This window comes from Carlito syrichta, unplaced genomic scaffold (genome assembly GCF_000164805.1).
Source record: "Carlito syrichta isolate Samal-C Ts95f unplaced genomic scaffold, Tarsius_syrichta-2.0.1 Scaffold58783, whole genome shotgun sequence".
Taxonomy (NCBI): Eukaryota; Metazoa; Chordata; class Mammalia; order Primates; family Tarsiidae; genus Carlito; species Carlito syrichta.
This window is the reverse complement of record NW_007002879.1, coordinates 257,978-273,550: the sequence shown is the minus strand read 5'-3', so window position 1 is coordinate 273,550 and position 15,573 is coordinate 257,978. Positions and strand designations below refer to the sequence as shown.

The window sequence follows — 15,573 nt, the reverse complement described above, 5'->3', positions numbered from 1 at the left end:
ATAGTAGCAAAAAAATCACATCTCCACTTTAGAAAATTTATAGATCAGTAACATATTATATTTCTCAAAGGAATTGTAGGCCATTTCATTTCAAAGCATAGATAAAACTGAGGGAGAAAGGGGAAGCAAAACAGGGTTTTATCATTAAGATTAGATCTTAAAAAACAAAAATAATAAACAACTGTAGATTGAAAAATAACAGTAAGTCCCATAATCAAGCTGCCACATAAAAATTATGTTAAATAAGTTGGTGTATATTGGGAGATCCAAAAATAAAATGATCCAAAATATTTTCTCTATTGGTCTTTCAAGATTTATAAAATCATAACCACTGAATTATCTGAAAAATGTTAAAAGTGTATATATTTATTTTTTATAAAACCAGTACAATTTATATGGATATATATGTATATATAAGAATAGGTTCATATGCCTTAAATATTGGAAAAGTTTGATACAAACATTTAGAAGCAGATATGATGCAATTTGAAAGTTGTTTGAGAAAAGGATATTTCTAATCAATTTAAAATACATAAATTTTTACTTTGAAACCTAAACTTCAAGAGTCAGAGAAAGAATAGAAATCAGGTAGAACATGCCTCTTGGTTATAAAAACATATATCATATATTTAAATATACTGAGGCTGGGGAAATATTTATGATTGCGATCTCTATGCTTTATAACGGGAAAAATCATTTGCTACTCAATAAAGAGGAGTTAAAGAAAATGAATGAGAGATAATATTATATCAGCTAAGTCTATGTAAGGTCTTTCATATAATATGCTAGGTTCTTCTGAGGGAACAGTTAGTACTACAATCAGAAGTACCAAGGGTACCTAATTATAGGCCAATGAGGTACCTGGCACACTGAGAAGTGGGGTGTATACACCTACTATTTTAAAAATTTTGGTCTGCACATCTATATTCAAAGTTTAAAATGTACTACTTTAGAAAACAACAAGATTGAAACTTCAATAAGATAAATATAAATAGAATTCATGGCTCCTTTTGTATATCCCCATTGGAGATCTCTGTAACTGAACCCTGAAAAGAAGAGATAAAGTTGTACATTTCAAGCAGAATGTGAAAAGCTGTGTGATATCTGACTTTTAGACTTATATAGGAAAGTGCTAAAATGTACTCAAGCGTTTTAACGCTTTAAATGCTGCTCTATATCGTGCGTTGCTTGTAAAACTGTCATGCAAAATTTAATAATTAATCAACATTCTAATATAAATTACCATACATAATATAATAATCTAATTTTATAAAGAAAACTGATTTTGTAGAATGTCACATTAAATTCTTTTCATTCTAAAGAAAGCCTGGCTACTTGGTTCCTGGTAAGTACATTATGGTGAAATGCATAAATGTTATCCTGGTAACAACTTCACAAATTATAGACATAGTGTTAAGAGAAATGATTTCTAAAAGATTAATTTTGTAAAAACATATGTAGAGGAATCAAATGACTCATAGAGATGTACACATTTGGCTAAGATAACATTCTCTCAACTGTGTTCCTCAAGATGTTCTACACAAAAGGTTTCCATGGAGAAATAACGGAGACATACTGAGCTAAACAATGCTCACATTTCTGCAGGACATTTTGGTGTCCTCACTATGAAAATGTACACTGTGGATCGCTAGGACAGGCAAAGGTCATGCACATTTCTAAGCTTACTTGACCTTTTTATGAGGACCTCCTAGAACACTTGATGAATCTAGTGTTCTGTAAGACAGTTTGGGAACTGTTGAGATCTTCTGTCATTTAGGAACAATACCTATTTCCTAGTCAAAATCTTGTTTTTAAACCACTTTATTGAGGTATGATTGACATACGAAAAGCTGTACATATTTAATGTACGCAACATGATGGGTTTGGAGGTAATCACGGTCATGCACTACATAAGGTTTATTCAGTCAACAATGGACAGCATATATGATACTGGTTTCATAAGATTTTATTATCGTATTTTTGCTTTACCTTTCCTATGTCTAGATATATAATATTTGCCACTATATTACAATTGCCTGCAGAATTCAGTATAGCTACATGCTGTACAGGTTTGTAGTTTAGGAGCAATAGTCTATATCATATAACATAGGTGTGTAGTAGGCTATGCCATCTAGGTTTGAGCAAGTATATTCTATGATGTTTGCTCAATAATGAAATTGCCTAATGGCATATTCCTGTTGTTAAACCATGCCTAACTACATACTCCTGTGAAACCATGTCCACAATGTATGCCATAAACTTATGCATCTCCTCCAAAAGTTTTCTCCTACTTCATTTACCATTATTGTTATTTTTATAATCTATTTGTAGTAGATTGTATGTTGATTGCATAACAATTAACCTAAAACCTACCTTCTAAACAAAATTTTAAGTATACAGTGCACTATTGTAAACTTTAAGTCCTATGGTATACAGTAGATCTGTAGGATTTATTCATCTTGCTCAACTGAAACCTAGTAAAAATCTTAACTCTTATTATTTTTCCATTTTTTTTTTTTGAGTTGGAGTCTCACTCTGTCGCCCAGACTGGAGTGCAGTGGCCACTCCCGGCCACCGCAGCCTCGACCTGCTGGGCTCCGGCGATCCTGCCGCCTCAGCCTTCCAAGTAGCCAGAATTATAGGCATGCGCTACCACGCCCGGCTGATTTTTTGATTTATTGTAGAGATGAGGTCTCGCCTGCCCAGGCGGGTCTCGAACCCGCGGGCTCAGGCAATTCACTCACCTCAGCCTCCCAAAGGCACGGGATTACAGACTGAGCCACTGAGGCCGGCTATTTTTCCACTTTTTTAAAGTACAAAATGGACAAGTGAGATTATGAGAGGCAAGAGTGGCTATTCCTGTGGGAACATGTGGTGGGGAAGAAGGAGGAAAAATCTAGGATCTTGGGTCATGGGGTGCTGCTGCTATGAGGAGACCGTGGATAATCAAGTGAATACTGGGGCTTGTGATGGGAGATAGGGAAGCTCATCTGAAGGAGTGAAAAAAATGATATGTAAAGGGTAACATAGGCAAGGAAGAGAAACTTTATCTTTAAAATATTTTATTCAACATGGGCCTTACTATTTTCCTATTTGATTATCATGCTAGAACCGGTCATCTTTTTATTGTTCAATCTATATTTTCCCTTGAGCCCAGTGGGTATGTTTGAGTCTTAGTAATGCTGAATATGAAAACTGATGAACTAATATCACTATATTGATGTTTATGGACCTCTTCAGACTTTGTCAGTGACTGCTTTCATTTTCTTCAATGTAAAAATATTCAGAGGCAGAAGTAAATAAATAAAATAACATTTCCTCAATTTTATTTCCTTGATACCTGAAATAAATGTGAATAGAGAACATATGTGTTATAGCTATTTAGGGGATCAATGTCCTGTGGTATTTTCTGAAATGATGGGAATGTTCTATATCTGTGATGTCCAATTCGGTAGCCACCAGTCATCTGTGGCTATTGAGCATTTGAAACGTGGCCAGTGTGAATGAAGAACTGATTTTGAGATTTTAATTAATTTAAATTTAAATAGCCACAGGTGGCTAGTGGCTACTGTATTGGGTAGTACAGATTCAGAGAATTATAGACAACACACATGGTTAATTAGGAAATTGTTCTTGAGAATAGAAGAGGAAATATAAACACAATGTATTTTAGTTTCCTAATTAATTCACACTGTTTTAGTGACCTTTATATGGTATGATTATAAAGTGAATGATGTCTACCATTAAACATTAATACTAGAATTATTATTATTTTTTTACATTCACAACTCCATGTCAACTCTGTGATGAGAGAACTAAAAAGACAGGAGAACAACCACATCATAATGAAGTTATAACTATATAATTCCAAAAGAGAAAAATATAAATTAGTTAAGAGTATCTTGGCAAGCATAGCCAGCTGCCTGCCCAATATGCATTCTTTCCTTCTTAACTAAAAGAATCCAACGTTTGCTCAGACCAGCAAGGCTTCAGGATTCAGTCACCAGTTTTCATATTCTGAATTATGAATAAGAAACTTACCTATTCAGTTAAAATACTCAATGCTCTCAAGATCTTTTGAAGTTAAAAGTGGTCACGTGACACATTTCTGTCTAATGCAGTGTAACTAGAATCTCCAGAAAGGCTAGTTTTCCTTCCAAACAGAAGCTGACACTGCTGGAATGTGCTTTAACTTTCCATTTCACCTTCTTCCACTTTAAACAGAGTGCCTGGAGGCAAAGTAGCCATCTTGAGATCACATAAAAGATAGTCTCACACTGAGGATGGCTGGGGGTGGAGAAAGGAGTCGAGATAGATGGTTTTGTGGTTGCTGGACCAACCCTGGGACATACAATTCTAGAGGTTTTGCTCCGGAAGAAAAAGTAATTCCAATCTGAATAAGCCACTGTAGTAAGGATTTTGTCACATGTAGTCAAACATAATCTTAACAATATTAATTAGGGAAAAAATCCTTTAATTTTTAAAATTCTTAGAGTATCCAAAATTATAATTGCTTTGCTTGATGTAGCAAATTTAATTCTCAGGAGGTTTTCATTCATTACTGACTGAAACCAGACATAAATCATACAGCATTTAACAGTTAAAATAAACAAAATATGAATATAGCTCTATAACAGATTGTTAAATTACAAATGCTAAGTAAAACTAGTCATCTGTGATGATATAATAAATCAACAATCTTTATAAAATGACTAGTATATTTTTAACTGCTATGTCAAACAGAATATTTTGCCTGCTCTTAAAGGAAATTCAAATTCACTTCAAGGGTAAAACATAAAAAATGTTAAAAGTCAAATAGCAATATATGTTTTAAAAGAAAAGTTCAAGATAACAAAAGCAGCTTTATAAGAAAAGATATAAAGGACAAAATAATTTTGCAGTGAAAAATTTATTAAAAAGAACAATAGGGGGCAGAAGTTGTCTGAGTGCGCTGGTCGGAGGTGGTCAGGCCAGAACCGAGACTCTGTGACTCTATCATTAAATAGGTGGGGTGGTTACTACTCAGATCTCCAAAGATGAGCTTGATGGACTCAAAGAGGCCCTTTGCAAAAGTTGATCTCAACAGCAACGAATTCATTCGTGACTATGAACTTCATGAGCTTTTCAAGGAAGAGAATATGTCATTTCTGGGACATAAAGTGAGAGGAATTACTCAGAAGCTCATGCTGGATGGTGACAGGAATAAAGATGGGAAGATAAGTTTTGATGAATTTGTTTATATTTTTTAAGAGGTCAGAAGCAGTGATATTGCCAATCCCTTCCACAAAGCAATCAACAGGAAATAAGGTATTTGTGCTCTGGGAGGAACTTCGGTGTTGTCCAGTGAAGGAACACAGCATTCTTACTCAGAGGAAGAAAAATATGCTTTTGTTAACTGGATAAACAAAGATTTGGAAAATGATCCTGATTGCAGACATGTTATACCAATGAACCCAAACATCGATGACCTGTTCAAAGCTGTTAGTGATGGAATTGTGCTTTGTAAAATGATAGACCTTTCAGTCCCTGATACAATTGATGAAAGAGCAATCAACAAGAAGAAACTTACACCATTCCTCATTCAAGAAAACTTGAACTTAGCACTGAACTCTGCTTCTGCTATTGGATGTCACGTTGTGAACACTGGTGCAGAGGATTTGCAGGCAGAGAAACCTCATCTTGTGTTGGGACTGCTTTGGCAAATCATGAAGATCAGTTTGTTTGCTGGGATAAAATTAAGCAGGAATGAAGCCTTGGCTTCATTGCTCTGAGATGGTGAGAATTTGGAGGAACTTATGAAATTGTCTCCAGAAGAGCTTCTGCTTAGACGGGCAAACTTTCATTTGGAAAACTCAGGCTGACATAAAATCAACAACTTTAGTGCTGACATCAAGGATTTCAAAACCTATTTCCATCTTCTCAATCAAATTGCACCAAAAGGACAAATGGAAGGTGAACCACGGATAGATATTAACATGTCAGGTTTCAATGAAACAGATGATTTCAAGAGAGCTGAGAGTATGCTTCAACAAGCAGATAAGTTAGGTTGCAGACAGTTTGTTACCCCTGCTGGTATCGTCAGTGAAAACCCCAATTTCAACTTAGCCTCTGTGGCTAACTTTTTTTTTTTTTTTTTTTTTGAGTTGGAGTCTCACTCTGTCACCCAGACTGGAGTGCAGTGGCCGCTCTCGGCCACCACAGCCTCGACCTGCTGGGCTCCGGTGATCCTTCCGCCTCAGCCTTCCAAGTGGCCGGAATTACAGGCATGTGCTACCACGCCCGGCTGATTTTTTTTTTTTTTTTTTATTTATTGTAGAGATGAGGTCTCGCCGCCCAGGCGGGTCTCGAATCCACGGGCTCAGGCAATCCACTCACCTCAGCCTCCCAAAGGCGCAGGATTACAGGCTTAGCCACTGAGCCCGGCTGTGAGTTTAATAAAATCCTGGCACTAACTAAATCAGAGAAAAAGGATATTGATTAGAGTCTATTAGAAGGAGAAACTCATGAAGAACCTTCCATAATTGGATAAACTCTCTTGGTGTTAACCCTCACATAAACCATCTCTGTGCTGACCTGCAAGATGCCCTGGTAATCTTACAGCTATACGAATGAATTAAAATTCCTGTTGACTGGAGTAAAATTAATAAACCTCCATACCTGAAACTTGAAGCCAGCATGAAAAAACTAGAAAACTGCAACTATGCTGTTGAATTGGGGAAGCATCCTGCTCAATTCTCCCTTGTAGGTATTGGAGGGCAAGACCTGAATGATGGGAACCAAATGCTGACTTTCGCTTTAGTCTGGCAACTGATGAGACGATATACCCTCAGTGTCTTGGAAGATCTTGGAGAGAGTCAGAAAGCTAATGACAACACCATCGTGAACTGGGTGAACAGAACGTTGAGTGAAGCTGGAATATCCACTTCCATTCAGAGTCTGAAGGACAAGAAGATAGCTCCAGCTTGGCAGTTGTGGATTTAATTGATGCCATCCAGCCAGCCTGCATAAACTACGACCTTGTTAAGAGTGGCACTCTAACAGAAAATGACAAGCACAAAAATGCCAAGTATGCAGTGTCAATGGCTAGAAGAATCGGAGCCAGAGTGTATGCACTCCTGGGAGACCTTGCGGAAGTCAAGCCCAAGATGGTCATGGTCGTGTTTTCATGTTTGATGGGCCGGGGAATGGAAACAGTATATAGTAACCAATCTGAATAAAACAACCTTGCTCCCAGGTCCATGATTCGTAGGTAAGCTATTTCCAGGTGTGAAATGCTCCTGGTTTAAGGAACTCTTGGACGCTCAGAGAATTTCTGGTTTTGATTAAGAAGACTAGCTCAGCAAGAGAGCCCTCATGGGGGAAAGGTTTTAATATAAACAACTCCTCTTTCCCATAGTCCAAGTTGGATTTGTAAGGCACACCTGAAATAAATGTGCTCATACCTAGACTGTTTTCCTCTCTTCCTCCTATAATGCTGCCCTTGACATCGCCTGTTGCTCTATTATTCTTGCTATGTATCTTTTCCCTTTTAGAATGTCCTTCTCTTGGGATTTGCTTAGATGATTGGATATGAATATTATTAGATAAGAATCTTCCTTTCCATCCAGTATGCTAGTTCTTATTTGAAAACTATGATCAGAGGTTATTTGGATTCGAATATCCTTTGCTTATCTTTTTACTACTGGAAAGTTACCCAAGTAACTGGCTGGGCAGAATGTAACAGAAGCTTTTCTTATTTGTAAGATCAGTATCTTTTTTACAGATTCTTTCTACATGATCCTTTTTTGTACATTTAAGAATATTTTGAGTACATTTAACAAGACTGCTGATTTTGCTACATTTTTAAAGGGGTCTTCAAGTAAGTGAAAAAACATACATTGTCGATAGAGGATAAATATACCTTAAATTTGCCATCTTCCCTCCCATACCCAAGCTGTAAACAATTGAAATACTTTATATCACTTGGTTCAATAATGCTTATTTGTTTCAAAACCTCTGTATCACCAAACTCTCTCGTTAAATTTAAAATGCTGTTAAATATGGCACTTGAGGAGAGAGTGTGCTCAGAGCTTAGACAGAATTCAGTAGGCCAAGTATATTAAGTGTGCAATATATTTTTAAAATTTTCCACCCAAAACAAGGAAATATGATCGCTAAAAATAAAAATATTTATCTAGGACTTAATGTACTTTTGCTTTGTCAAGCTGTTTGCTATAGTTTTTGAGATATTATGTTACTCTACCTCTGAAAATTGATGTAATCTGGTAAAAATGTAATAGTTCAAATAAAGGCATTTACATAATAAAAAAGAACAATATATATTAGAGGTAACAAAACAGACTTCACCAAGAAGGAAGGAATAGATCACAAAGGCTTCAATGCTCTGGTTTCAATAGAAATCAGTCAACTTTCTGTTTCTAATCATTATTAATCAACTTTAAGAAGTGTGAATGAATCCTAACTCAATTGGAATGGTTACTTTATACTTGGATTTGGTGGGAACTCACACGTTGAAATGGTTGCATAGTTCTAAGCTTCCCAATGCTAAAAATAAAATGTATCAAAATGTATTTTGATTTAAATAACAATTTTACAGTAAAATCTCATTATATATAGCTCCTTGCCTGCTCACATTCTTTTAAGTTACTGTTATTTACCCCCCAAAACTGTCCTCTTCTTGTGCCTAACACATATCATATAACTTAAAATAAAATTGAACTTGAATAAGTGTGGTAAATTGGCAGGCTAATTTTTATGTAGAATTTCTCAAAGGGCCCTTTTGGTTCTATCTGTGTAAGCATTTTATGATTTTCCTATAATATGACATGACAGAAAAGCTTAGCCTCAACAAAGTTGCTATAGATTATTTTTCTTCTCACCACATTCTAATTTGTTTAGACTTAGGAGAAAAGTATGAAAGAGTTAAATGTCAATTATTCTCTTTTCTCCACTTTCTTAAGTATAGAATAAATTCAATTTATCTATATGCTTTTGCCACAAACCTTCTCCGTGGACTTAGGTTTTCTTATTTCTGGTTTGAGGGTTTAAAAATAATCCTAGAGTTGAAAATATATTAAACTGGCATGGGAAAGGAGTAACATCTATCATTACAAAGTTTACTCTGCTTCCATAATTGAAGGGAAAACATGTCAGGCAAATCAAAGCATTTCTATTCTTGAGATAAAAATACAGTATATACCCTTTTCTTAAATAAATTGTAGGAGATATATAATTCTTCTATGTGATGCTACTTGTTTACACTGAATAGAAAATAGAAAAATAAGGAAATTTCAAAGTATTTATGCACTACTAAAATTGTATTCAAAGTTACTTTTATAAATACAACAAGAAATTGATCCAAATTACTTTAGAAACCCTTGCATTATTTTCAGCAATTTCATAAAAAATCACAAAAACACAATCCCATTCTACTGCTTCTCTTTCAAAAACAATGCAGTCATGACTGCCTTGAAAAGTACTGATCAATTAGCTTAGTTTGTAAAATTTCAAAAAATTAAAACATGTGTAAAAGTCAATTTCCTTCCTGGATTATAGAATAAAAATCAACAAGAGACCTGGAAGGAGAAATATAGCTTAATATTCTTTTGCATGAGAGAGGGAGACACATGTTTAGAGGAAGAAAATAAATCACAATTGATTGATCGGTTCATTCATTCACTCATTCATGATTGAAACCACCATAGTGCTTTCTTCTTTTGTGGTAATTATGACTTTTATGTTTCCCTTATAGAGAAAACACTCTAAAAGTTAGAGTCTTTCTCCTTCTTATTTTTGTTTTCCAAGAGCAGATAACACTGATGTCTTTCATCAATATGTGTTCAATAAATAACAGACAAATCAAAACTCAGTCTTATACCAAATACCCTTAAAAGGCAGTAAATATATTTCTTAAGAATCTGTATGGGCCAAGCTCGGTGTCTCAGCCTGTAATCCCGCGCCTTGGGAGGCTGAGGTGAATGGATTGCCTGAGCCCGCGGTTTCGAGACCTGCCCGGGCAACTTGGAGAGACCTCATCTCTACAATAAATCAAAAAATCAGCCGGGTGTGGTAGCGCATGCCTGTAATTCTGGCTACTTGGAAGGCTGAGGCGGAAGGATCACCGGAGCCCAGCAGGTGGAGGCTGCAGTGACGGGGAGCGGTCACTGCACTCCTGTCTGGGTGACAGAGTGAGATTTCAACTCAAAAAAAAAAAAAGAATCTGTATGACACTGTAACTCAAAGATATGCAAAGTAGACATTTGAAGGAGGAAATAAAATATTAGTAGTTTTTATTTTAATTACATATTTTAATATATTTATGTATATGTTAATTGCATATGTAACTTTAATGTAAGCAATCCCATGCAGACAATGTGGATAAATGTGCAAAACACTTTTACTTTTGCTAGCAGTGATTTGTGATCACTGCCTCATCTTATTCACAATTATTCACTACCATATACAAGGAAATCAAATTTAACCTGAAACTATCACTCTGTTGTTCTCTTTCCAACCTCATTTCATAATAGTCTCCTATCTTCCTTTAGAGTGCATTATGACATGGGTTTTCAAAGATAATTTGTTAAATGAAGGAATTAAGGAAAAAAACAACCAAATACCTTAATATTAACATTAGCTAACATTACTCTAACATTAAAGGTAATAAGAAAAATAACTTACACTATAGCACATTGTAACTTCAACTACGGACTTTAAAGACCCTCAAGGTTATGGTGCAATATAAATCCCAAAAGACAGGTACTAAAACTTAGGATACAAATATATTATACAATTTTCAAAAAATTAAAAATACATTTAGTTACTTATATTGCTTTCTTATAAGAGAGTTTGAGAAGATTCCCAATTTTAGGTATTTCTATGGAAAATAATACAAATCATTTTATATGAAAGAACTCTAACTAGATCTAGGCAAGAAAACTTGTAAATATAATTCATTATTTAAAAATAATGACAAACACAAATGTACTTATCAGTATCCCACTGGTATTTCATTGAAAACACAGCGTACTGGCTTTCATCAGAATTCATGTAAATACCCTGGATTGGGTTTGCTTGATAAGATTTTGACAGAAAATTTTACAGTGAATTGTATTGAAATATAATAAGATATGCATTTCTATTCATAGATTTTGAAATATGTGGTTTAGTATAGCTTGTGTTTATCTTTAAGCAAAACAGTGTATATCCTTTTCCATAAAAAGGTTATTATGATACATAGAAAATGAGATTTTGTGTGTGTTTACAACTCTATGACCTTTTTATTTAAAACAAAGTTTGTTTTTGTCATGAACAGAGTATATAAAATAAGTCATATTACTGACACTGACATATCTTTGCATCCTTCAGTGAAGATAATATTGAATTTGGCTCCTGTTAGGTAAAGAAAGAAAATTGTATAAATGTGAAGCAGTGATCTACAGGGTCACAAGCTGTCTACCCGAGACATGCACATTTGTTGGAAGATAATTAAAGTACAAAATTTGCAAATATCTTCAGTCAAACAGATTATAACACTATTCTTTGTAGAATGCAACACACAGCTTCTATATATGGAAAGACAGCATACTCTTGTATGGTGTTTCTTAAACAACTTTGTGTGGAAATGAACTGATGAGATACGAAGGGTTGGATGGTTTGATAAAAGAGAAAAACAGAATAATAAATCTCCTCACCCTAAGACGACTGTCACCCAACTTATGAAATTCATTGAATGCCCAAGGAAATAAATCATGTTTACTTTGGTTTGTTATAATTTTGTTGGAGAAATGAGGAGATAAGTTAGAAGTAGGGGGTGATCAGAGAAAACAGAAAAGAAGTAAGAAACATTTTCAACAAGAGGTTTGGATTTATGTTAGGACAATTATATTTACTAAGTGACCTTCATCCAATTAACTGTCTGTAACTTTTCTCATTTGTTGAATCAGGGAAACTATTTGCAATAACCACTTTCTGCTAGGTTCACGACAATAGAAAACAAACAGGCCAGGCTCGGTGGCTCAGCTTGTAATCCCAGCACTTTGGGAGGCCGAGGCGAGTGGATTGCCTGAGCCCGCGGGTTCGAGACCCACCCAGGCAACCTGGCGAGCCCGCATCTCTATAATAAATATAAAAATTAGCTGGGCGTGGTAGCATGCACCTGTAATTCCGGCTACTTGGAAGACCGAGGCAGAAGGATCACCGGAGTCAGAAGGTTGACGCTGGGGTGGCCGTGAGCATGCCACTGCACTACAGCCTGGGCGACAGAATGAGACTTCGTCTCCCCCCACCAAAAAAAAGGAAAGAAAAAAAGAAAAAACAAGAAAAAACAAGAAACACTACTATTTGTTTTTAGTTTAATCAACAAATGTCATTTTTGGGGGGTACATTATTCCATTAATTCTTCCAAGGCTATGCTAGAGAAATTCTTTTGTCATCAGATTGTGGCTGTATTTATTCAACCAAATTTATAGTCAGAATGATTCCGAAGCCATTTACATGCTCTTTGTGCAGATATAGCCATAGTCAAAAATATATAATTTCTATTAAGGACTTTGATCTTAACAACAACACAAATTAAACACATCCAAGTAATTATGTCCTATTTAAATATACACTATACCCACTAAAACTGCTAATTCAATCTTTGGATAATGAAATCTCCCAGGTAGCAGTGTAATGTGTGGTTAAAAATGAATCTTGAACAATGCTATTATCATCTTGTCCAGATTGGCCAATTTGTCTCAATTCCAATCTGGAGAGTTCTTATTAAAGGATAAAATGCTTTTGCCAATTCAATTCTTTATTCAATACAAGAGTGGCAGTTCAGATTTAGTGAATTACCCTGAACACCTGGCCAAAATGACTTGAAAAGACTGTAATTAACTTAGCACAAGCAATCAGACACCAGTAGTATGAAAAATAACAATATCATATGGTCACCTAAATCCCATTTGTTGAAAGCAACACTGGTCTCCACCACCACAAACCTGTCTTCAAATTTCCCATCCACCTCTCTCTCCCTTATCTCTCTCCTCTATTCCTCCTTTTTCTCCCTCCTTTTCTTTTTTCCTCTTTATTTTCCTTTCTTTGTTTCCTACCCCTCCTCACCTCTTCCTTCCTTCATTTCCACTGTTTCTTTTTTTTCCTGTCCTCCTCCCTCTTTCCCTTCCTCCTTTGCTCCCTCCTTCCTATCCCTAGATATATTTTCCCCTTCATTTGATAGATTATGTAAAAAAAAGAAAGCTACTAATCATTGTCAAAATAGTTTTGTTGTAAAGCAATTTTACTTAAACATGCGATGAAATAGAAGTATGTCTTAATCAGATTTCTCTGACACTAAGCTATAAATTACAAATCATCCATTGCTATTGATTCAGAAGGCTAGAACATAAACTTTCAAATTTATGTATGTTTTACTTTTAAAGGCTTCATTTGCATGTATCACATTTCTATTTCTCTAAAAAATGGTATATTTTCTACTCTCTAAGATTAAGCAGTAGAGTTACTTAATTTTTAAAAATTTGTAATTTTAACTTTCACGTTTCTGCATAACATAATTTACTCAGTAAAAATTATTTTTATTTCAAAATGGTGGTGGTTCCCCATTTTCTAAAATAAGAATTTAATTAAACTATGTATGCTAAAAGAGAATATAAGCCTTTTTTAAAAAAACAAAATAGCATGTCCTTATACTCTTTGTGGGGCTGATATCTCAATTATTGAATGGCTAAAATTTGATCTTCAACTTGAGTCATGAAATGTCTTCTTATGTCATCTTACCTAACTTCTGATGCTTTGCAGTTACAATTGTAATACCCAAATTCCAATCTCTGTGAAACATGGAGCTTTCTTATCACATTTCATTCACATTATCTATCAAGCAATCTACATTTTTTGAGAACCAATTATTGTACATTTGAAGTCAAACAAACTTATATTGGGGTATTGGCATATAAACGGTCTTTATTTCAGGTCTCCATGTTGCAAAGTTGAGGTAGATGAACTTGTTGCTTAGATCATGTTAATCACCTCCTATAAAAATCTTCATTTGCTGTGTTTTCCATCCTATTTTACGTGTTCTTGCCTGAGTCCAGTGACATTTATTGTTTATTGACTGCTCAGAATAATTATAATCTATTATCAACAGCTCCCAAATACTTTTTTCGGGAATTATTCATTCCTAACTGTGAAAAATTTTGGGAGAAGGGGACTTTAAATCAAAGTTCTCTGCTCTCTTCTAGCTAAGAGATTCGCATCTGGCATAAGAAAGGTCAACTGGATTCACTTTTTAAAGACTTAATTTTGAACAGAGTTACACAGGATGAAGCAAAGAAAATATCATGAAGAGACAGTATTTCCTGCTAACCACGTGCCCAGAAAGGCATGCTCAGGTCTTTTTTTTTTTCTTTTTTTAAGTTTTGTTCTACCTCCTTCATGTTAATTACAGCCAATTTACTTTCTGCTTGATTTAATCAGGGAATGATTTCTGTTGCCTGCATCCAGAGAACTCCAACTGATGGCAACTAAACTACATTTGATGATTTTACTTTCCTGTTTAAAATCCTTTATGGGTTTCCACTGTCTGCAGACCATCGTCAAAACTCTTCAGTCTGGCAATGAAAGATTCCCATTATTTAACTCCATTCCTCTCTATTCAACTTAATCAATTCTTCCCCATCATATACCCTTAACTTCAGTCATATAATCAAAATTCTTATAACATACTCTGTTGTTTTCCACCTCAGTGAAAAGCACAGTCTCTTTCCTCTGCCTGGATTGCCCTTCTCATTTTATCTAGTTGGTTAATTCTAACTAATTCTTTAATGCTTGGTTTAGGTTTTACCTTCTTCAGAAAGCTCTGTCTAGCATCTCTTCTCTTTCGCAGTTTAGTTTTTCCTGAAGTAACTCGTATAGCACCAACCAAACATGCTCAAGGAAGTAGAAAACCATGAGGTTTAAGGGTAAGGATTCTGGAACAGGATAGCTTGGGTTTAAATCCTATTGCTGTCTCTTTCCTCCGTGTCCTTGGGCTGGTTATTTAACCTCACTGTGCCCCAGTATCTACTTCAAAATGTTGTTGTGAGTGTTAAACATATGCCTGACATATCACTAGTGCTAAATATCTGTTAGCTATTATCCTATAATTTATGTTTATCAGAAGGTTATTGTTACTTTTTTTCCTTCAACCTCTTTCACCTGTACATTCCTATCTTGTTCAACTCTATATTTTCCAGGCACTGAGTAGCAGCTCAATAAAAGTTTATTAAAATAATAAATGAAAAAATAGGTTTTGATAGGATTTTTTAAAAATTTATAAAGCCCTTTTGAAATTTTACCTAATTTCTCACACGCTAAACAGTAAAGTTGGGATTGTTTTATTTTTTTATTTTTTTATTTTTTTGAGTTGTAGTCTCACTCTGTTGCCCAGACTGGAGTGCAGTGGCCGCTCCCGGCCACCGCAGCCTCGCCTGCTGTGCTCCGGCAATCCTTCCGCCTCAGCCTTCCAAGTAGCCAGAATTACAGGCGTGCTACCATGCCCGGCTAATTTTTTGATTTATTGTAGAGATGAGGTCT

General features: G+C 35.2%; 1 protein-coding gene and 1 pseudogene across 2 annotated transcripts in view; one reads left to right on the top strand and one right to left on the bottom strand.

The window, feature by feature from the left end:
* The window catches only part of LOC103251561 (dystrophin-like), a gene marked incomplete at both ends in the record, with an annotated part of 504,158 nt that overhangs the window by 292,416 nt on the left and 196,169 nt on the right, over positions 1-15,573 (bottom strand). The window lies entirely within an intron of this gene.
* Positions 4,961-7,217, top strand: LOC103251551 (annotated as a pseudogene). The gene is made up of 2 exons (XR_002481442.1): positions 4,961-6,121; positions 6,430-7,217. The product of XR_002481442.1 is annotated as a plastin-3 pseudogene (transcript).